Source organism: Aulonocara stuartgranti (genome assembly GCF_965226115.1).
Source record: "Aulonocara stuartgranti genome assembly, chromosome: 18".
Classification (NCBI taxonomy): Eukaryota; Metazoa; Chordata; class Actinopteri; order Cichliformes; family Cichlidae; genus Aulonocara; species Aulonocara stuartgranti.
Genome location: NC_138954.1, coordinates 29,791,111 through 29,816,393, shown reverse-complemented (window position 1 = coordinate 29,816,393; position 25,283 = coordinate 29,791,111). Strand labels below are relative to the sequence as shown.

The window sequence follows — 25,283 nt, the reverse complement described above, 5'->3', positions numbered from 1 at the left end:
GGAGCAACATTCCTCCACTGCAGAGGACTGAGGACTTCAAATCTAATGCGTGAGCCAGTGTTTAGTTTGTATAGCTTGTGAAATAGATAAAATGTTGTTTGTATCACTGTGGTCAGAGTAAAGACGGTCATTACTTACATGTTATGTACTTTCTATACATTCAATACTGTGGACAGGGCCTGCTTTAGCTTGGAAATGATAGATGGGTTTAAGTGAGTTTGTTCTTTGGGTGGAAGTCATTGTTGACGTTTTGTAGCTCCTTACTTTTAAATTCTGCTGTTTTAGAGTTTTAATTGCTGTAGTTCAGGTAATTTTGCAGTGTGTAAAGACATGTAAATGCCATATGGGTGGCTGAACAGCAATCTATTAATATATTATATTTAATATAATTGCAATATACCAAGTTTTCTTTTACTCCTCACTTAAGCATTAGTTTTTGTTTTATGCTCTTCTGTTTAGAAATCATTAGTGATTTTTTTCTATAGGTTTTGTAAACATTAATTATTACTTAAATTCTTTAGCTCATTTGCTAGTGTTAAAATATATTTAAATGCTGTTCTGTTGTGGAAATTAGAGTATCATGTTCTGTATCCTGCGATTGCCCTCTTTTAGGTAACAGTTATAATTCATGCTATTTAAAAACCATTTATGCCATTGCTCCTTTCTGGTTATTGGTACAATCATGAGCAGACACCATCCAGTTTCGCAGAGCTGATGATCTTGATTTTTTCCCTTTAGCACTTTAGAGGACAAACATCTAAGAAGTGATATTAAATTCATTTGAGTTTTGTTGTCTTTCAGTAAATCCAGTAAAGATAACTAGTCTTCTAAGTAAGAAAAAAAAGAAAAACAGTTCACACAAAGCCACATAGATGTTTCATACTGCTATCTTGCTCACATTTTCTTTGGCTTACTGTTCTCTGTTTCTCTCTATTTATATTGGTCAGTCTTCCCTCTCCTTCCTCTGAGGAGTGCTAGTGAGGGGCAAAGAAATCATAGAGCCATCAAAGCTTGCCAGCTGTAGGAAATGTCTTCATTTGCAGCGTGCTAGCCTGACACCTGAGCTCCAGGCTTCTGTGTGTATGACTTTGTTGTCTGTGCCTGGTTGCACGCCTGTGTGTGTGTGGTTGTGTGTGTGTGGTTGTGTGTGTGTGTGTGTGTGAGAGACTGATAGTCAGCCATCCCAGCTCCCCTGCAGGTCCGTCTTTAAATTGTCTCTGTGTGTTTTATAGCTCTGCGTGTGTGAGTGTGCGACTGTGGGCCTGTGCCCCATCCATCAGTGTTAAGATGGCACATTACTGTTAATGAATGATATTTGTGTTCAGCGTGTATGTCAGGAGGGAGGACCAGGGAAGCAAAACAAGCCCTCCCCAATCACCTCACCTCCAGCCTCCTCATTTTCTTTGTCAGTCTCTTACTTGTTTTGCATTTTAGGATACTATTCACCTGAATCTTTGGGGAGCTGTTGCATATCACCTTAATTTTGGTGTTTCCGAGCACAGTGAGGTTTACATTTCTTTTCATGTACTGAGATGATTTTACTAGAGTAAAATAAGGCTTGATTGCTACTTTGATGAGCATACCTGCGGATTAGCATGCTTTATGTGCATGTGTGGTTTATTTTACCTCTATTTGTTGACACTATGTAGCATACTACGTAGAATTTTGCTTTTACAAAATTCTTCCATGTCTTTCTATGTCAACTTGTATGTTATTCTTGTCTCTGTGTGTAGTTGCTTTCTGTTTTAATTCGGTGACTGTTGTTCCTTGTCTCATGTTTAGTTTAACTTCCCACTAAGTCATTATGCTACCGACCCTCAGCTGTGTTTTCCCCTTGTTATCTCATTGTCTGAATCTCCCCTTGTTCTTTGCGTGTCCTCACTCATTGTTGTGTGTTTCCTTGCCCTGCGGTCCCTGATTCTCGACTGTTTTGGATTCCCTGCTGTGCATACGATGTGATTATTATTGTTATTATTATTAATAATGTTATTGTTTTTAATTATTATGTTTAACAGATACATCTCTGCCAGACAGATATACATTGCCATGAAAAAGTATTTACACACTTCCTGTCACGGTCCTGGGTCTGTGACCCAGGGTTTTGCGTATTATTATTATTATTATTATTATTGTAATTTGTTATTTCTGGCTTTTAATATAAGTTTGGTTGGGTGCCACTGGATTTTGTCTATGGATTTCCTGTTTTACTTTGAAAGTCTGTGTCTTATGCTGATGTTTCTAGTTTTGCTTGCGTCCACCTGGTCCCGTTAGTTAATTTGTATCAGCTGTGTTCCCCTTCTGGCCTTGTATTTATAGTGTGTATCCTTCTGTGCTCGTTGTAGCGTCGTACCACCGTTCCTGCCTGTGTGTTCTGTTCATGTGCCATTTCGAGTTATGTACTTCGCCAGCAATAAAGCTGTGGTTCTTTAGAGTTTACTTCTGCCTCCACGAGTCCTGCACTTAGGTCATTTTTCCTGCCTACCTACACACAGACCATGACACTTCCTGATTTCTTAGTTTTCTGCACATGTACGTACCCACACTAATTATAATATCAGACAAAGATAAGCTGAGTAAATACAAAATGTGGTTTTTAAGAAACATTTTCATTTATTAATGGAAAAAATGTGAAGCTACCTCCCTTGTTAAAACATGAATTACCTGTGATTAACTACTTTTTTTTTTTGAAAGCCACACCAAGGCCTGATTATTGCTAGACCTAGTAGTAACTTGCTGAATAAAATCACTTAAATAGAACCTGTGTAAGAAAGTAAAATAGACTAAAGATCTTAAAAAGTAACACATCATCCCACAATCTTAAGAAAAGGCTGAGAAACAAAGTTCATTGACATTTCTCAGTGTGGAAAAGATTCCAAAACCACCTCTAAGCAATGTTTCCCCTAAGCTGCGCACGTGCGCAATTGCGCACTGCTGGCACGGTCTCTGCGCATAGAAAATCTGCGTTGCGCACAAAAAAAAAGTCTAACCTGAATTGAAATAAAATTTAAAACTTCAACAATTCTGTTTTGCAGTGTTAGTCAGTAAGTGACTGGCTGCTCCCGTATGGGATTAGAACGATGCCACTTTATCCCATAGTCCAGCCAATAATGCGATTCACATTCGTATATACGCAGCTAATCAACGTCGCTATGACAGCGTCCTTATGTGCCGACACCGGTGTTTTAGCTAGCAAAGTGGCGAGGCTGATGTGGAGTGAAGCCACGTTAATGACGTGTACAACCATTGGAGATATGAGCAGGACAGACGGAACAATTGACGGAAAAAGTGTGAACTTTATACCAGTTTTTAAATTGTGTTGATAGGCCACGTAAAACCAGAGTTATAATAAAAATATATGCAATGTTTGGTTTTCTTCCTGAATACTATCGTTGTTTATATTTACTGCGGGAAGAAACGTTTTATAAGAAAAAAGGCTCGAAAGCACTCTTCGCCTCTGAGCAAAAACAAAACCAAAAACACCCCCACCCTTTCCTATTGGTCGAAAAAAGTGCCATGTCGACCAATCAAAAAATGATATGGCAAGTTGTTAAGAAACGGGGGGAAGTTTTAGGAGTTTTGAGATGTGAGAGATTTGCGACGTTTAGCGCAAATCTTGTGTAGTTAATAGGGATGGGTACCGGTGTCCGGTGCCATGATGGCACCGGTTCTGACATAAACGGTAGTAACCAGACCGAAAAGCAGCACATTTCGGTGCTTTATTTCGGTGCTTTTTTTTCCTGAGCTGTGATACACTTCTAGCCAATCATTTTACGTTTCCGAGGATAGTAGGCGGGGCCAGGTACGTACGTTCTGTTAGAGCAGAGCTACAGATTAAAAATGTCCAAGGCGAAGCGGTCAAAAGTCTGGCTGTACTTCACAGCAAAATATGCAAACTCAGCAGCCTGCAACAAGTGCTTTAAGCTGATACTGTGATACTGTCAAAGGAGGTAACACCAAGAATCCGATTAAACAGCTGGCGACGCATAGCGTTTTTTTTAAAAGCCGAGAAATGCGCCGTATTTGATAGCTTGCTGCGAGACCTCACACCGTGCACGTCGGGTGGGTTGCCAGTTATCGGACCCGGAGCAACATCCCCCAAAAACCCGAAGAATAGAGTCCTGGCCCCTAGCCCTGCCAGTGTAGCAGAAATGATGACGGATGATGATGGCAGCAGCAGCCGTTCTTCTCTGCGTGAGTAGCTTCATGTTGTTCGTGTGTAATTTACGTTGAGTAGGCTAACCACGTTATTACATTAATGCATGTAAGGTGAACTAGCAAACATCATCATAGCTACATGCGGCTGTCCTCTTGTTTGATGGCAGATACTCCCTTCACCCTGGCCAAAAAGGCTAAAATGACCAAAGAAAAAGTGGGAAACAGTTAAACATGAGAGGGTTTAAGTTTTTTCCATTGTTTAAGCACTGCTTCCAGCCAAGAGTGATGCCATATATGCCACATAGCTGCAGAAAAGGCTAACATTGTTATCTTTTTACAAAAAAAACCAGCTGAACATGAGAGGTTTTTGGACAAAGTTTGTGTTCTCCATTCTTTAAGCACCGGTTTGAGCACCGTTTCAAAAGTACCGATTTGGCACCGGTATCGGATAAAACCTAAACGATACCCATCCCTAGTAGTTAGTGTGTAGTGTAGTCAGTAGTTTTGTTGTGTGTGTCAGAACCAGTGTTGGTCAAGTTACTTGAAAAAAGTAATCAGTAACTAATTACTGATTACTTCCCCCAAAAAGTAATCCCATTACTTTACTGATTACTTATTTTCAAAAGTAATTAATTACTTAGTTACTTAATTACTTTTTAAAAACACGATTTACAACCTGAATAGGTGATAAAGCGATAGATCTTTCAGCCCAATTCTACTTTTTCTGCATAATCCATCATACAAAATGTAATCAAATGGAAAAGTCTCTTTTTAAAACTTTTATAGTTTTATTAATTTTAATCTTTTAACTTTATGCATCAAGCAAAAATTTAATTATATGCAACATTCTCTGACTGGAAGAAATTTGTTTAATATTTAAACCTATTTTCTGCACATTCCAGCACATAAAATATTTTTTTTTGTGTTTACACTCAGTCTTTCAAATAGATGCAAGTAAAACACAGCAGAAAATAAATAAAATCAAAGACTAGCGGTCCTGTTGCTCTATTTTCACCTGTAAAGCAGGAGTTGGGTAGGCGGAGGTTTACCCTGGTGCAGGTGTGCCGCAGCGGTCAGTGGAAGAATCCCTGAGTTTCTCTGTGAATTTCCCATTACGTGGTAGCGCACTCGGAGCTTGCTTGGAAGTTTAGGGGTTTTTTTCGCTGTAAAAAGATGTTTTCTTCCCACGCACAATGCTAATGGACGCTAACGTTTTTGTCACTTTTTATGGAATCAAACTTAAAGTAAGGTCAGTACTTCCACACTTTAAACGCTGCACGCTCATACTCTCTCCCGTACTCGATATATGATCCACTGTTGATCTGCACACAGCTGTTGTCACGACCGTCGCACTTGCTTACGTCACTGTCATGAGACATTCTCGCAAAAAAATCACGGTTTTAGTAACGCAGTAACGCAGCGTTCCTACGGGAAAGTAAAGGTAATCTGATTACCGTTTTTGCAATAGTAATCCCTTACTTTACTCGTTATTTTAAAAAGTAATCGGATTACAGTAACGCGTTAAGTAACGCGTTACTGCCCATCTCTGGTCAGAACACTGAGGCGACTGCTGAATGTTACAGGTGTTACAGGAGTCACACATCTGTTGTCAGGCCTGAAGGTATCAGGCTGTTGTTCTCCTTTATCTCATAGTTGACAGAAATTATTTTTGCTGTGGCACAAATAATTTGTGTGGCATCAAATTTGATGCAGAACACCTGATTGTTCTGTAAATAGTTTGAAATGTTTATTTAAAAAAATACACCTTGGCTGCATTTAAATAAAATAGCTGCAAAAAACTTTGTTGTTTCCCAAACTGAGTTACTTTTTTGAAGAAGTAACTATATATAATTAATTGCCCAACATTGGTCTTTATATACTGTATATTGCAGACAGAGAGTTACAGGACTCTCTCCCAGACCACAGACTCATAATACAAGTCAGAAAAAGAAAGAAAAAGAAAGTTGTGTTGTCAAAATTGGAGTTCAAGTTATTTTTACTTCCAATAGTGTTAACATACTACACAGGTCAATGACTACATTTTTGTTTTACATTTTCATTGTAAGTGGCCTAAAGCAGTTAATTAAAAGTAGTCAAACATAAATGTAAATGCTGTAATTTGATTATCTTAATAAACCATGAAACTTGGATAGATTCGATGCTGGCGTGACCACAGTGCACACGTCTGCTGTCGCTCACAGTGGTCCAAGGGATCGCTCAGAGAGTTTGTGTGTTCGCTCAGACACATGGAAAATTGGAGGGAACATTGCTTCTAAGGCTTTGGAACGCCATCAAACCACAGTAAGAGCCATGATCTACAAATGGAGAAAACTTCGCACATTGGTGAACCTTCCCAGGATTGGCTGATCTACCAAAATAACTCCAAGAACGCATCAACGGTTCATCCATGAGGTCACAAAAGAACCCAGAACTGCAGACCTCACTTGCTTTAGTAAAAGTCAGTGTTCGTGATTCAAAAGTAAGAAAGAAACTGGCGTCCATGAGAGAGTTGGTGTTTCAGTTCAGCCTGTTGTTGCTGTGGATACCCCGGTACTTGAACTCCTCCACCACATCAACATCCTGTCCCAGGAAAGACATGGGCCGTTTAGCCGTCCTTTTCCTTCTCAAGTTGATCACCATCGTTCTAAACTTTTCCACTTTTAGAAGCAGGTGATTCCTTCAAGGTTCACTCTGTAAAATCAGACTAGACTTCTGTATTCCTCCCCCTGTCCATCACGTATACATCCAACCAGTGCAGAATTAAAAGTATTTCTGTAGGCGGCACAATCTGGAGTTGTACTCTAGTCTGAGGTGTACAAGGTTTTTTTTAAAGTGCAAAATCTGTAATTTCTTTACTAAAATGCACCCTTAAAACAACCAGCTATTGTCTAACACTGATCTACCTTTTTGCTAGCTTCTAAAACTTTATGCTTTGCATTAGCATTAATTATCAGCACATGAAACAAAAGTCTTGGCCCAAATATCCATTGGCTCCACCAGAAGCCCCAAAGTATTGACCGTTAGGCATAAGATGCCTCTGGGGATCACGGATTATTAAGATGCCAGATTATTCATTTTAAATGAGTTGAACAAAGCAATGTGCCACCTCCAGCTAATTTATAGTGTGCAGATGTCATCTTCTCACATGCCTTCCCTTTCTACTCTTTCCATCCACAGCTCAACCTCTCATTCTCCTCATAGCTCTTCATCATTTATAAAGCAGTGGGATGCCTGATGCAGGCCTTCATGTAACGGATTCCAGTGTAGTGTGAAATTTGGACTTTGGGTTTAGACTAGCAGCTTCAGAACATGTATTTGAACTGAAGAAACAATAACGCCCAGTCTAGCTTAATGATACGACTAAATCCTGTTGGCATAGGTTACTTTAGTTATATCTAGTAATTAAGCTCTAGTGCTAATCACAGAAATGAATACTATGTTACTGACATAAGTGGGAAACATCTGATTCTCTGCTCCATAGAAAGTTGAGAGATTAAAGGTCAGGTTAACTTGTGGATCGATGCTCTACGACTGGTCTTCAATGTCTTGCTCTAATGAAGAGTGCAGAAGACAGACAACTAGATCATTGTAAAATAATTTTGATAAGAGTGTTGTCAGTTACCTTGGGATGAGCTGGGTAAATTATAACATAAGAGAAAATGGAAATGTGCTCATCAGTTCAGTAATCCCTAAGCTGTAGTTTCAGTTACATTGATTAATAAAGGCAGGAGTAGTGTGTGCATTTTTCAGATTTCATTTGACTTTATTAACCCTAGAACACTATCGCTGGGTGATTTACACCCGAGCAAATACATTTACATGATTTCTCTCTCCTGCAGCTGTTTGCGTGTCGAGGAGCCTGTGCCTTCACCAGGGAAGTCTCAAATGTCCCAGGAATGGGTGGACCAAAGACCAGCTTTCCAGAGTCATTATTTTGTTTTAGGTTTTTTTTTTCATTTTGTTAGACACGGCACAGTTGAAAGTAAAAGAAGACCACTCTAATTTGTCATGTGTTGTCATATTTTGATATATTTGATTACTTTTTATTGGTTATATTATATCGGGTAAAAATCACCCGGCATTAGTGATTGTGTTACTATTTATAGCGATAGTGTTCTAGGGTTAAGGCAGTACATTGAGAAATCTTGCAGAAAAAGAGTTGATATACTGCTCAGAAACCATTTATCTCCAAGAAACCTGAGAAATATGATGAGTGATGAATTGGTAAAAAAGAATTGGAGCATTTTACAGTAAATCATCACCATTTTCTCCACACAGGAAAGTGTCACCCATCAACTGGCGCTAAAAGGAAGGGAAAGTGAAGATGTCAGGTGTCAGAACACCAGTGTGAATCTTACTGTGCAAAAGAAGCTCATAATCCACTGCTCACAAATTGTTATGAGGTTGAGTGCTGAGGCAAGCAGAAGCACAGTGACTTTATGAGTGAGATGGGAAAGGGGGGGTTGGATGTCAGTAATATGGTCTATATGAAGCTCCTGTTCTCCAGCTAATTCTTGAATATAGGACATATTAATTTAAATAAAGTTTACAGAATTATTGCCATTTTTTAAAATCTGTCCTTAGAAGGAGAATTTTCAGACATGACATTTTGCCTGCTGCAGTAGAGGGGCAGAGGCTGGCTGGCTGGCTGGATAAATAGACATGTTTTCCCAGTGTCAGGCAGGGAGACAGCGCTCTGTGACACAGGTCCCCAGCAGATGTCACTCACTCATTAGTGAATAATGTGTGAGACCAACCAGCCACAAGCAACCCTCAGTGGGCCTTGATACAAGTTTAAGACCATGTAGTAAACATGTTGCCTCCCACCTTACTGAAATTAACAGTACCTAAATTCACTTCTGCTGACTGGTCAGGTCACTGCAAGATAATCTTCAGCACTTCAGGTAAAGGCTGCTGAAGATCATATTTCTGCTTTAGCGTACCACAAAATAAAGACGGGAAAGCGACTGACAAGGGGAGGAAATACCGAGTTTTTAACCCGCGTCACTGTCTGGAATTAACGTGTGGGGTGATGTATTATTTACCCACTATGAGCCACAGTGCAACCTCTAGTTAACCCCTGATGTTCATGTCCTGCTCTGCCTGCCCTTGTTTACGTGTGACGGGTTTCACCTTGACCAGTGTCAAAAAACACTACATGAATGTGTCAAACAGGAAGCTGACATTAGCTCACCATCATGCTATTTCCCATGACTGTAGTGAGCTGTTAACAAGCTGAATAATGCAGTCTGACAGGGGCTGGGCAGATAGGGTGGAGAAAGGGAGGAAATCAGGAGGAGGATGGGCAGGGAACAGGCAGTGAGCAGGGCAAAGTAGAGGAAGAAGAGGGAGCTGAATGGAGAGTTTGAGCCCTGGGTGAGGTTACAGTGGGACACAGGCGTTGTAAACATCCTGTGAGGTACTCAGTCTCTGTTTCTTTATCAACATCAAACAACTGGACAGTAGAGCAACAGTGAACAATGCTGATTCACTCATCTTATGATGCAGCTGCGTCACACAATATGTGGAAATCACGTTTTTTGTGGATATATATAACTATGCACCACTTGTAAAGCAAACTGCTCTCGTCTAGTTAAGGGCTTGGACACAAACATTACAAGTGTTTGCCAAATAAACATTTATTTCTTGCATCACATCTCTTACCCGGTTGGTTTTATTGAATGCAATCTTTTGACATCTTGCAGTTTGATTATTGTGAACTGATCTCTGGGTGGGGAGTTGGTAATATCTGGTTAGCATTTACTTAAATAGTGGAAAGAGTTGTTTGCATCCCCCCAACTTCCTTTGTTGTGTTTATAGGCCTTGGTCTTGGTCTTGTACTCTATATGTTAGTTCTCCATGTTCCTGTTTCTTCCCCATTCAAATGATATATTAAATTAACAAGCAGATTTGCAAGGACTCTCCTAATTACTAATCAGTACTTCTTAGACTTGTTTTTCAGTTTAACTCACATGCTGCCATATGAATTTTTGTTGTTGTTTTTGTTGTATTTTTGTTTGTTGTGAATCTTTTGCTTTAAGTCTTATACCAGCCTTTTTATTATCATTCGACAGTGTGTGCTTTGGAGAATGGAACACATGTTTACTTCTTTGTTGTTGTGTGACGTACATGTATATTTTTGGATTGTTACAATGTAACACAGTAAGTGCATGTAATATCCTCATTTGAATGAACTTTCAGGGTCTTTGTCTATAAGTCATCTACAATAACACAAGGATGTGTGTTCAGTGCAGATGCACAAATGGTAAAGGTCGAAGATGTATTGTGTAAATCTGTGGTAAACACCTCTGTCATGTTTTCTTGGGGCATGAATCCATGTGGCTCAGTGGGCAGGAAGTAGCAGAGTCAGAAACAGGAAACAGGAAGTTATTAGCCAGGATGATCTGAACACACTGGGCTGTGGAGTACATTAAGAGAGCAACAGTGTACACACACACACACACACACACACACACGCACATTTACTGCACCTGGCATTATGGTGTGCAAAATAAGGAAGAGGAAGACTGTAGAGATAGGCAGATGTCTGAGGCCAGACTATACTGTCTTTACGTGTGTGTTGTGTGTGTGTGTGTCACTGTTCCAACACCTGCAGCATCACAGCCAGTCATCACAACACAGCACTTCCTGAAAACACTGTGAGACTCAGGTAAACCTCCAACGTAAAGGAAATAAAGGAAGCACCTGAATAAAGGAAAGAACAGTCTGTTGACAGCGTGTCGTTCAATTTTCCTAGCATAACTCGCAAAACTAAACTGTCTTTGGAGGTTAGATAAAATCAATAAATATGAAATTCCAAACAAATGAACATTTCCTTTGTGTTAATATATATGAAACAATGAAATTCTGCATGTAACATGGATTTAAGTGCTCTTTGTATTAATTTAAAAGCAGAATTTATCATTCGTGCTTGTGACAATTCAGCTGTTGCTGTTCAGCCTAATAATATCAAGATATATTTTGTGGTTTATTTTGCTCAACACTGTGTGGTAACCTCATCCTACTAAGTTAAGTAATTTTAGTTATAAGTGCAGTGTTTTATTGTCCTAAGTGCACCCTGCGTGAATGACCTAAGAAACCAGGAACTTCAAGGCCAACAAAAAGAAGAAGTGACCTCATTAGGGCTGTTCAGGATATAGGATGTAAGTCAAGTTATATGAAATAAACTCTATAATGTTTTGATTGGCTGATGCACAATCTGGTTAGCTGGTTGGCTAAGTTGTCCGTTTTTCTACATGCCTGGATGCCTACTGAGCACTTGTGACAGTATTGTTGCATGAGGAGTGTTTGACTTCAGAATTACTGGCTGAGCAGAATACTGTATGTTCTCACTTTCTTTATATAGAGCTCTATCAGGCAGCTGCTTCCCCAGACTGGAAGACAGGAAAGGAGGGTCACAATGAACTGGCAGTGTGTGTGTGTTTGTATGTGTGTGTGCGTGTGTGTGTTTGTGTTTGTCCCAAGTAGGGATAGCTGCCAACAGCCACCTGTGTCCTCTGGCTTTGCCTTGTTATCTGTGTGCTAGCTTCCTCTGGCTTCCTGTGGACACGTGTCTGCTTGACTGGACAGCATGACTGGAGACACCACAGGGATTCCTCAGTTTGACACAGCACAGTTTGCTTTAGGTGAAAGCTGTTTAATCTGAGAAAGACTCACCATATCTCTTTATTTTGAGTAAATCATTCTCTTTCCCTCCTAGTTAACTTATTTACCTCCATATTTGTTTTCCTATTCTCCAGTTTTGCTCCTTTCATTTATTTCTTTGGTCCTTCCCACCTAGAAGCAAGAATAGCTAAATTTCTTGTGAAATAGGGTTTTCCCAATTAAACTACAAAAACTTCTGAAAAGCTTGACCCTTTCTTTTAACTCCAACATGAGGAGAGGACACCGAAACGATCGAAACTCAGACCTTGAGAGTGGGTGTCATGAATAGTCCTTCTCTCTCCTTTTTCTCTCCTCTCTGCCATTTTTCCATCCATCCCCTCTAATCCTGATGGTGTTAATTGAAAGTCAGGAGAGGGCACTCTTGCGGTTTCATTATTAATTTAACACTCAGGGTAACTTAAAGTGCAATTTTCACCCACATGTGGAACAGAAAAATCAATGGCCACAACAGCACCGAGCATCAAGGTTGATTACTGATGCGCAGGCAGAGACAGACGAGACACCAGCTACTTGAAGAGCAAGAGTGACGCGTGTGTTGGGTGTCTGGGTGGTTTTTGCTAAGTGTTTCAGATGTGTCAACCCTGTTTTGACACCTCTTTCTGTAACACAAAGCAGTGGGTAAACACAAAGACCTTATCAGCTGATTAAAAATGACACCCGATGGAGGTGCACTCATGTGTAGTCATTCCTTCTTGTGTGCGGATCGCGCATGGCTGTGTGTGCATTTACCCAATGTTTAATTGCACACATACATGACTCTGTGTCTTATTACCTCCAAATGCACACTGGTCTCCTCTGTGCTGCGAATTAAATGGGGGAAATAAAGGTATATTGCTCAGTAATGCAACCTGTCCAGTGAGTTGAGAGATGAGCAGCTTGCCCTTTGCGCTGAGCGGAGTCACAGAAGATTTAGAGCAAGCAGATGGAAAATTCTAATATGTTAGCCTAACCCTGAATGGCTAGGAGCTAATTTATTTCAAACCCTGCGCAAGAATTATAGTTTCTCCTCAGCACTTCCCCATCTTCCACCCACACACAGCACTCATCCTCTTCAATTTCAAACACAAGTAAGGAAATTAACAAAGTACCCACAGAGAGACAGGACTTCAATGTAAAAAAAAAGTGTACAACCCATAACAAAGCAGATTGTACACTTTATCTGCTCATGGACATCAAAAATTAACTCAGTTTAATGCAGCAATTAACTGCAAGAATGCCACAGTCAGGTGATATAAAAACAGAGTAGAAAAGAAATAAAAATGACAATTTATTGATAGTAGATGCACTGCCAGGAACATTACTCGTCCCATCCTCAAATGATGTATGCCTTTGCTTTATTTTAAGCAATTTCAAGTGCTTTGCACGTTAATTCGGTTATTCTAATTTATGACCAGGGCATTATGCAGCTGATACTGAATTACTTCTTGATTGAGGATCACTAATAGCACCCCCCCCCCCCCCCCCCCCCTTCTATTGCCCACTTGCTTTCAAATCCTGCTGCATGTAAACTCTGCATGAACAAGTCTTTTCTGCAATAGGTAAATGGTAATACGGCCCACGCTTGGGGCCAGAAGGACACAAACACAGGCAAGAACACGTTCAAAGAAGAAATTATCCTGTTAATTAAGACAACCCACGTTCATGCCAAGATGCACACATACCCAGCTTTGTCCCCTCCCTTCATTTGCATCTAGCAGGATGAGGTATTTCAGTGTGATCACCCTGAAGTGGACACGTCTGTCTTGATAAACACTTTATGCAGATGAGCTTCCACTTGTTTTCCCTTTCTTAAGAGAGGGAGCGAGAAAGGGAGAAATAATACCTCTCTAATTGACCCATTTGGCTGCTTCTCTGCCCACAGGAGGAGGCCTCGGCTTTTAATGTTTGATCGGCCTAATTTCCCCAACACATCATTAGTGGCCATCTTCAGCACCGACTCTTAATAACCTCTTTATGAGGCGAATGGATGGCGTTAAAAGTCTTTGTCTCTCTCATCTCTCTCATTCCTCTCCCCAGGTCCCGGACCCTCCTCGTCCTCCTAATTAAGTCAGATGTTTCAAAATATGGTAATGGGGCCTGAACTTGTTTGAATTGAATAAGCAAGCATCTCCTGGACTCTTCTGTCATTTACATAATTTCATTATCAGGTAAAACACACTAATTGTTGAGTGTGTGTGTGTTTGTGTGAGGAAGTACATATGCAGGGTGAGCCAGCAGTTCTTTGGCAGAAATGCAGCACTAATTACAAAGCGAATGGCAGCACTCCAGAGCCAGGGTGTGTAAAAGCAACAAGCCATTTACACAGAGGCTAATAGATTCCTGAGCACCAGCCTGGCCATTCCAACAGTGTAGGGCAACATTTTTAGAGCAAAGCTGATGTTTTATTACACATTGTATCCTAATAACAGGCCGGTGCTTCCAGTCTAATGTGCAGACAACCAAGCCAATTCATTCTCATTCATTTGTTCATATGTTTTGGTGACAATAATCAGCTTCATAACCTATTTGTGAAATAGCTACAATCAAAGACGTACAAAGTAAAGTTAGATTGTTATATTTATTCTCATCAGAGTGCATCTGGCCTTGGTGTTTGACAATCACAGGATCTGTTTATCTTCTATCTTCCCTGTAACAACTTCTACTGGGCAAAGCATGATGTGTCCTTGTAAGGACAAAATAAAATAAAATAATGTTGTGTTTATGGACTTTGGTAAGTTTCCAACTAATGACAACGTGTTGACATCCTGCTTGTTTTTTTTTGTTTGCGTGTGCAAACCATGTGCTTCCTTTGTCGTGTCTCTGCGGTGTTTTTGTCCAGATCACACACAGCTGTGACCGTCTCTCTGTGTCACGCTATCAAACTTCCCGTACAGGCAAAACAACATAATCAGGCTTGCTTTAGACACTCAGCTGATGAGTACTGATGCAGACTTGCTAGGACACAGCTGTACAGAGGAATGATGACACACAAGCAACTTTTCAAGCATAGCAACAATACTAGTTCGGAAACACTTGGTGTAATGTTCAGCTGTGACGCTCTTGACTGTTGTATCGATTATTCCTGTTTATCAACTCATGTCAAGAAAACCTGTAGTTAATGAATTAATTAGTTAGTTGTTAAATGATTTGCAAGTAAAGTGAAATTTTATTTCTGTTGCAGCTTTTGATAAAGTGCTTCACAACAAAATTACCAGAGCATCATAAAAAGATGATGCTCTGGTATCCCCATCTATAGATGGAGCGCAGCCAAATAAACTCTTGATTTAAAGTGCTCTTGCTGAAATCAACTACTTGATTTACTGATCTGTCCTGTTGTTTAAGCATTTTGACTTCCAAGCTCTTTTTGGTAACATTATATGTATATTTTTAATCACCATCAATCAAATAATAAAAACTTTGATCACAGTGTTTCCGTGTGTGTGTGTGTGTGTGTGTGTGTGTGTGTGTGTGTGTGTGTGTGTGTGTGTGTGTGTGTGAAAACGTTAATGAGAAAACCATGATTCCACCCTTCTCATTAAATCATTTTTCACCTAGTAGTCTGCATCTCCACCTTTGATGACATATACACTTGGGGTTTTTTTAGACCCCCTGGCAACGTCTGGGTGTTATCCCACTCGCTCACATGGAAGTATGTGGATAGCTACATAGTCATCAGAAACCAATCACAGCAGCCTACTCTCTTTATGCCGTATGGCATTTACACCAAATGGTTATTAATTGCCAGACATGGTTAGACTGGGAGGAGCGGGCATTAGCATCAGAGTGGCAGATTGCCATTGAGTCTGCTAAATGTGCAAATACGCTCCGGTTAAATAGCCAGTTTATGACATGAAAGTTGCATTTTTCTTGAACTGCAAAAGAAAATATTTTTATTCCTTATTCGGTTTTTTTACTAAAAGATCCAATATCTTGGAAGACTCAATATATACTGAATTACACAAACTTTATACAAGCTGTTGTATAATTATACAAACTGATATGTCTCAGTTAAGTGTGTTAGATACGTTTGCTTGATTCTTTTTTCTTGTTGTGAAAGTCAAATATCAGGATCAATGTAACTCTCATGTTATATATGGAGGTTGAAACAGGAGAAAATTAGTTTAGCTCAACATAAAACCTTAAAGCAGGGGTCCTAGTACCTCTTTCCAAGGTAAACAGAAATTAGTTTGTAGAGTTTGGCTAACCTAACCTAGAGTTTGGCTAGCATTAGGTCAGAGAATGAGCACGTGAATACAGTTTAGTCTTGCTACTGCCATGTTGACTTTTTGTGCTTACATAAATGTATTCCTATATTTTATATATATATATATATATATATATATATATATATATATATATATATATATATATATATATATATGTATTAGGGGTGCAACGATACACAAAATTCACGGTTCGGTTCGATACTTTGGTGTCACGGTTCGATATTTTTTCGATACAAAAAAATGTTCATGCATTTTTAATTTGTCATTTATTAAAATTATAAATATATATTTTAACTCAAAAGTACAGTTTTTAAATTTAACCCTAACCCTTGTGCGTGTTTTTTATTTTGACAGCGAATGCGCACCTGCGGACCACTTATGTGCAGCCCTGGTTATTTAGCTCGTCATTTTGCAGCCACAGAAATTCTTTTGTCCATGAAACCATAAAGCTGCACTTTCTTTTTGCCTTATAGTCTGATTTGTCATAACTTTTCCGTTTTGTGGTAAGCTTATCTTTGGCTGTCACTTCTTCACCCTGACCTGTCTTATTTGGCTCAGCAGAACTAAAATATATATTTGTCTGTGAAGGTTCTCAGTCATCCAGGTCATCGTAGTCAAATATATATCCTGCTGCTTTTACACACGCACTCACATAAGCTCAGCGATTCTCTGCGCGATCAACCTCTCACATGTTTAAGCTTGCTGCGGGAGATTTCACTTGTCATGTTTGCATAGTAAGCTAACAATTAATAAGACGATGTCAGAGGAATTGGTGCGCAAATTATCATCACTCACAGATCAGTGCTGTCGCTCTCTATACACAGTTCGCATGATTGCAAAGTGAAAGCAAAAAACAAGCGCAAATTCAAACGCGATTTCAATATGTCACATATTGACAGTGGCTCACCGATGCCAATGACATAATTACCCAGCTACATTTCCGAAAGGATGCAAAAGCATTGACATATATTTTTCCTTCCTACAATAGCCCGACGGGCAGGGCAGAGATAGATTTTGGTACCCCGACTGAAAAAATCGCTAGCCCCGGGACGTTGGGCTAGCGATATTGCGAGCCCTGTATCTGATTGAGGAATCACTCATCTTTGGAAAAGAGAGTTTATTACAGAGAAATGTCTCTTTCTAAAATAAAAGCTATACTATCCGCTTCTTCTGGGCTATATTCTCAGCAGCATATTAAACAGCTGTCTAAATGACTCGGCTAAAGTTAGTAGCATGCTTGTTGTTTTTGTCTTTGCACTAGGATGATGTCGGCGTAAATGTGCAGTCATATTCGTTGTGTTCCCACTAGTGCTTTCAGGTTAATCTCGTTGAAATGACCTTAACGCCACAACACGGCAAATCTCCGTTAACGAGCTACCGCCGATCGCTCCGTGCGTGGGGCTAGACGGCCAACACGTTAACGAGCTAACTGCGCTAACACACTAGCTCCCACCCATGTAATTGAGCATTGCATGGCACATCCAACATACTGTTTTACTTTAGTCCATGACTCGCTTACCTTCAGGGTCATACGTCACATGAAAACCAAAATAATTCCAAACGCCAGATCTGAATGAGGGTGGGGGAGGTCCATGTTACAAGGAGAGCTTAACTTCTGTCTCGCTAGCTTGCCCTGCGTGCGCTCTTCCTTCTGACGATGCTGTCTGTGTTGAGCGCTCAGTGAATCTGCGTTCGACTACTCCGCCTAGGCTGCACTGTCGACCCTAGGCGGAGTAGTCGAACACAGATTCACTGAGCGCTCAACACAGACAGCATCGGCAGAAGGAAAGTTGATAAAATAAATTACAAATTTTGTATTGTTCGATACATATGCGTACCGAACCGAAAGCACTGTATCGAACGGTTCAATATCGATACGAATATCGTTGCACCCCTAATATATATATATATATACTTTCCCAGCAATGTATACTTCTGCTATGGATCTGCACAACATTGTTGCATTATTTCATTCTGAGAGCAGATTCAGTCCTTGTCTCTTGCTCACTGTGTCAGAGTACTTGAACAAACGTGATGCTCTTTCATGTGGAGTAACCAAGAAAGCTGATATTTACACTAAACACAATTTTTTACACCGTGATGATTCGAGCAACAACATGTCCAGGCTCCATTTTTCCTCTCCATCTCGCATATAAAGCAGGTGATTGGCTCTTTCACAGATAAGGTGGGACAGCACTATCTTTGGCATTAAGAAAATCTTCTTAATATGTTTTATAATCAAATGTCCTTCACTGATGTCTGTCTGCTTTTTGATGTCTCTGATTGTCAGTTTTGCCTTTAACATTTATAAATAGAAACCAAAGCACTGTGTCTTGACGTGCAGCTTGTCGGATGTTCAAGGTTTTTTGGTGAAACTGTTATTGTTTACTTTTAAGTCATCTTGTTAATACAGTTTTTTTAGATTTGCTTAGTCTAAATTCTAAAACCTTTGCAATACATTTTTAAAGCAGAAGGAGTTGATATCTGTTCCTTGGTCTGTTAACTGCTAATGTAAGAATTTTCTGAAATTATTGGAGTGGTTCCTTAAGAGACTGGCACTTCTCAAAAGAAAACTAAGAAGCACTTTCTTTTCCCAAGAAAGTGTTAAGAGGATCCAGCACAAAGTGGCCTTAAATCCAGTGAACAAGTCATTTTGTTCAGTCATTTGCGCTCACTTTCACTTGTCCTCAGTGTAGCCGAATGGCTGCCACTGAAATAAGTTGGAGTAAGGTAGACTACTTCTTCCAAGAAAATTCATTTTGATTTCAAAGTGGAATTACCTTACCACCTTGGCAGCTTTTCTCACTTACTTATATACAATAAGATGGATATTTTTTAAAGTGTGCAATGTACATGCATCCTCTTCCTCCCTAGCTGATTTTTCTGGTCCCCTCTTTCACATAATTCGTGACACCACATAGCTCTTCATCAGGTGCTGGCCGTCAGGGCCTCTTGCACATGCAGACGATTACCTTGTCCCCTGATTGCCATCATACAGGGAGGGAGAGGTTTTTTTCTTACAAATTAGTGGATAAATAGATACCCCACCACACTACCACCATTCACCCCCTCTCCTTTGCCAACTCCGCCCATTCACCCTGTGCCTAATGACGAGGGCTGGGGAGCCGTAATGAAAAACTATACATCACAATCAGCCGGACAGTCCTATTCATGGCTATGCATTATGCTCACTAGTCATAATCATCGCTGCTGTGACAGAAGAGATGTGGAGAGAGGGGAAGGGAGGAGAGAGTACGATAGAAGAACAGGTGATGTGAAATGGTTTGGGATTTAATTGCAAGCTGGAATGAAAGGAGAAAGCGTAGTGGAGAAGTAGAAGAAATGAAACAATCAGGACAGAGAACACGGTGGTCTTTCTGCACTGGCTCTGGGTTTTTTTGTTTTTTGTTTTATCACCCCTGTAATGAATATACTGCACACCAGTGTTGCTGCAGTGAACTGTAGCAGTGTTACCTGTCTGTCTTTTTTCCCTATGATTAGGATGTGATAGTTATATTATGAGATGCTTGGAACCGCAGGCAGCACCAAAAACCCCTGCAAGATTTTGAAGCTATGGTCCAAGGTTAGGAATGTCTTCAACCTAGTAAATTATATCAAATGTCAATATTCAGTGGCAATGCAGGAAGCAGCTTGTTCTTTAAAAAAAGAATGGATTGGTGTGTAATGCATCCCATTCAGACTCAGCTATTATTGCCTATTTTCCCTATAACCAGGTGGTTTAACTGCCTCATTTTAACCATGTCTTACCTTGAGGCCCTTCAGTAGTGCACAATAACAGCCATGTTGCAGGTTCATTGCATGTCATGTTGTACCAGATGAGTCTAATAAAATCCTGATTACAGTTCATGCCTGTGACTGTCCAATATTAGTTTTGAAGGAAGACAGAATAGCCTGCCTACAATGTAAATGAATAACAAAAAACAAAATACAAGCACACATCCAGTGGCCAATTGTAACATCTACTTGTGTACAGTCCTTAAGTGCAGTTTTGTACTTAAGTATTGTTGAGATGTGTTTGAGATGCTGTATATAACAGAAATGAAAGCAGAATGCACTGATTGCAAATTGCTAACTCATAATTTATTCACAATAATAAATAAATAATAAATAGAAAACAAGTTTCAGCTGTAAAGTTGATGGCAGCAAGAAATCTTGAAATAGCTTCCATGATGTGGTACTAAAAACAAACAGCACGAGGAACATTTTGAAGTGAATTATGTTAACTGACAACAGGACATAACATGACTGGGTATAAGAAGAACATCTTAGAGCGGCATAGTTTCTTAGAAGTAAAGCTGGACAGATGTTCACCAATCTGAAAAATGGTCTTCAAATTGTAAGGTAAGACAATGCAATCTACAGAAACTTATTCACAGAGCTAAAGTTTTCCCGTAGACTTCTATCCGATTGTTAAGTGATGACGTGACGAATCCTACTTCCGGGCCTAAAGTAGTCTGCGTTTAATATGGCTTTTCTGTTGTTAACATGTTTAATGTTAACAAGACAAGACTTCTGGCTTTTTTCTTTGTGGACAAATCATCCTTAGCACCTCGGTCACCCCTACAAAGACCTCTTTTGAGTCAGGAAAACCCCTGAAGCTTAAATGGAAAGCTCCAACTCCCCAGTGGAGATACAACAAGCAGGGGGACGGTATGTGTCTTGGTCCAGCTTTTGTGCGAAAAACAAAACTAAAACGAGCAAATATAGACACGGTAACATGGACAGTTTCAGAATAGGCAATCTGAGATTAAGTTTTTCACTGTTATTCTTTGTTTTCTCTCTCAAACAAACGCACCTTCTAACACAGATGTTTTTTTGCAGCTCGTTAACCAGAATAACTCCTCTACATCGGCTTATCCGGCTGCTGCCACATGCTGAGCTACTTCTGCCATCCACCATCCTCAGGACAGTAAATGGTGATGGTGCGTGCCTGTTAGAATATGCAGTCCCAGTGTGTAGGTGTACTTACATGTGTTTGTTGAAGATAGGCGGCAAGCAAACTGGGGGTGAGCAAAAATGGGATTGGCAGAGAAAAAAGAATGACAGACACAAAGTAAGGAAATGGCAGTGGTGTAAGAAGGCACACATACAAACACATTTACCCAGAATCCTTTGAGGGTGCTTTGTATTAGGACAAAGCTGCGTAATAAAAGTAAGATCACATAATCACTTTGACTACAGCGGAAAACCAGACCAGCTAAAATACCCAGGGGACAAATAATAAGGTTCCCCTATCAAACGTGTTGGGACCATCTGCTGCCAGGTGTATGTGTATAAAAGTGTGTCTGTGTATGTGTTAGCAACACAGCAAGCGAGAAAAAAACAAAAAGAAAATGTGGACGCTTTTATATCTCACAGACATATGCAGGCTCATTGCTACAAGCGCACACACCTATCCTCTGTCTGTTTTTATAGAGTGGCCGCTTACAAGCCACCAAATGTCATGGCTGCAGTTAATCCCATACAGCCTGGCTAATGAGACCGTACTTCACACACTCACCTTTGAGGGTCTGTGTGTGCGTTTGCATATTCACTTAGTACGTATATATTAAAACTAGTGACTGCACATGCATGTTTGAGGTGGTGAGTGTACTTGTGTGTGTACGTGGATGGGTGTGTCACCTCTGACCTTGCCTTCACCCACATCTCATTCCATCTCATTAAATATGTATATCTTATCATGCAACCATCTCACAAATGCTTTCTTTCACACACACCTACTCGCTAGTTGTAAGTGCTACCAAATGACAGCGACAGGGTTGTGTGTGTATATATATATATATATATATATATATATATATATATATATATATATATATATATATATATATATATATATATATATACATAGAGAGAGAGAGAGAGAGAGAGAGAGAGGGAGGGAGAGAGCGAGAGAGGGAGAGAGAGAGAGAACTGAACGATTAATGAAAGAGGAACGATAGCAGAAGGGACATAATGACATGTCTTTCTGTTGTCTTTGTATACAAAGAGTCTTGATCGAATCTGACCTAATAAAATGATGTGGTATAGTGATAAAAGACAGCTGCGCTCTCCTATAAAACACTGCATCCTCAGCATTAATTATTGACATGGATGAGGTGCTGCTAGAAGGGTTTACAAGGGGAGAAAACATGACACTGACCACCAGCACAGTTGATCACAGCTGAACACTGGATATACCCAAACTACAGTGGATGTCCACAGGTTTCTTACTAGCCAAGAAGTTGTACTAATCATTGATGGAAATTATCAACGGGTTCTGCACACCGAGTTTTAATCATTTCAACCGTGTGTGTGTGTGTGTTATTCACCTTGCTTGAAAATGGCTCATCTGATCTAACTTGGCGAGACTGATTCCTGGGCGTGGAGTAAATGCAATGTTAAGGTGAAAAGCATTTCATTTTGGGTTCTTTATGGTGTTGCTCTTTTTGCTAAGTATGCTCATAATCAAATGTAAATAAATGTCATATATATACAGTATATGTGTCATATATTGTAAGGTCTTGTACTTTATTTGTAACCTCAGAGGTGATGTAAACAGTAAAAGGTTAAATAACGTTTAACAATAAACATCCCCTGGCTGTGACATCTGCCTTTGATGATGGTAATATGCCTGTGATAGCTGGCATTACATTAATATTAATAAAGTCAGCAGCTCCAGTGTGTTGAGCAAGGATACTTTGGCAATTGGGATTAAACCAACTGTGCAGTTAAACAAGCCCACTTGTACATCGTAATGCTGAAAATGTGAAATTTATTGATAAATATTTATTGTTGGAAATACAATTATTTGTGTCATCCCTCATTAAAATAAATACTCCACTGGACAGAAGTTTGATCCAGGAGTAGAAGCTTCACTCTTTCCCCTTTTTAGTTTTCCATTCCAGTCTACTTCTGATGTTGTTTTCTTTTTATCCTCTTAAACTGAATCTCTAAATTTAGTCTCAGGATTGGACAAATACTGTACAGGTTTGGGTCACAATTAAATATACTAACATCCAGAATGTAGGAAAGTAGATCTGAACTGGAGGGCTATAAGCTTTGAAAAATTCAGCCAAGCTTGACCACTCTGAAAAAATAGGTCTCTCATCCTGTTTATCAAGTTCAAGTTGATCAGATTTTACAAAACACACATGCACCAAGGTGACAGGCAGCAGGGGCAAAGTCACAATCGATGGCCAAACAGGGAGTCAGCTACGGTAAATGTGTGCGTGAACATATTTGTATGTGTGTGTGCCTGCATATGAAAAGCCAAAACAATGGCCCATCAGATTGAAACTGACTTCACCTTGTATCTTTTGGCCCCGGCTTGTGACAATAGATTGGACAGGAAATCCAATGGCAAGCTGAAAGACAAGGAGAGCAGAAGAGGGGGATGGAAAAGCAGAAGGAAAATAGATTGTCAGCGTGCTCGATGTGTAGGTGCGTGTGAACATTTATATTACTGCATCTTCCTAATATATGCATGTGTTAGGATTTACGTGTTTTAATGTGTATTCGATAAAACTGTGTATTGACTTTAAATATTTGGCATGGTTTCAGGTGCAGGTGCTCTGACGTGTTAGTGAGTGAACATGAATGTGTGTGGGTGTGCTTGTGTGGCGGATGACCTGGCCCATTTTAATCTGTGGCAGAGAGAAGATGTGGTGAAAACCATTATCATCGTCTCCCTGTCGCTGATAACAGCCCACTAATCTGTTTGCTGGAGGTATTGAACAAATGCATTTGTGCCACGGATGGACAGGGAGAGAGGGGATGAATGGAGAGATGGGAGAAGGTGTGTGTGTGTGTGTGTGTGTGTGTGTGTGTGTGTGTGTGTGTGTGTGTGTACAAGCAGGGGGTGGTCAGAGCGGTGCTGATGAAAAATGAGAGGATGAGGAGGTTGGGAAAACTTCCCCGACAGCAGTAGCCTCCCTGTGACAACAAGGAAAGAGAGAGATGAGGAAACGGAATGAGCGAGAGGTAAAGACAATGTGGGAAGATGGAGGAAACAAATTGGGGTAATGACAGAGACGGATGAAAAGAAATGAGAAGGAGAAAGACTGGATGAAAAAAGGGAAACAGCAAAGGGAGAGGCGAGAAAAAAAATCAATGGCACGAGAGTGTCTTGTGATAAGGAATGAGACAAAAAACAGTTCATTGACATTGGAGATGTTGGACCGAGAAGCAGATCATGTGGTGATTTAACCCTGACATAAACTAAAGTTGTTTATTTTTTTGTCTGCCTTAAGACATACACTATTCTGTTAGTCCATCAGTGGTTTAGAACAGCAGTCCCCAACCCTCGGGCCTCGGACCGGTACCGGTCCGTGAGTCGTTTGGTACCGGGCCGCGAGAGTTGAGGCTTAGGTGTGAAATGTATGGTTTTCAGGGTTTTTATCGGTTTTCAGCGTTATTTTGTTATCGTTTTTATCGTTAACTCGGTTTTCCTGGGTCTTTTCACATGTGTTATGAATAAATCTTCTTTTTTTCGGTACCGGTACTAGTTTTATTTTGTTGTATTTATCCGCGACACCTTAAAGGCCGGTCCGTGAAAATATTGTCGGGCATAAGCCGGTCCGTGGCGCAAAAAAGGTTGGGGACCGCTGGTTTAGAGTACCGCTGGATACTACAAACGTGTCATAATCACCCCCTCTGTGTTTGCACTATCCAACATTAGCTTGACATAAGAAAGTTGTCGAGAAGGTTTCAAAGCAAATGTATTTGGCAGGAGTTCACAAGCACACTCTCTGTTTTCAGATACAAATGGATTAACAACCAATAGGACATAATTAGAGTGTAAGGAGTGTAAGGTTGTGCCTCTAAACGTACTGTAGTCTTGTGCTGTCGCCCCTAGAAGGTGGTGCTGGGTTAGACAGATGGTTAGGGGCTGGCAGTAGTAGTTAACCTGAGTTCAGATACCCTCTCCTATGAAATGCTGAAGATTGTTAAGGTGTAAAAGAAAAGAATAGGTAGGCCAGAAAGGGGTTGTAACTCCCTGAGTACCATGTCAAACACAAGGAGAGACATGCCTGATTTATACCGCATCCTTTCAAACCGTCACCATCATCAATGTCTGTCTTTCGAATCTGTCATATTGTCACAATCTTTTTTATTTGGGGGGGTTGTTTTCTTCAGTTTCCAACCTGTCTTAGTCTTTCTGTGTAAGTGTCTCTCACTGTCTTGTGTGTCATCTCTTCACCTCCACTATCACTTCTCTCCCTCCTGCTCTGCTGA

The 25,283-nt window shown here is 40.2% G+C and overlaps 1 long non-coding RNA gene across 1 annotated transcript; it reads left to right on the top strand.

Annotated features, from left to right (window-relative positions):
* On the top strand, positions 1-25,283 carry LOC309693449. The gene is made up of 4 exons (XR_014272647.1): positions 1-49; positions 13,858-13,988; positions 23,389-23,489; positions 23,610-25,283. It is a non-coding gene; the product is annotated as an uncharacterized lncRNA (long non-coding RNA).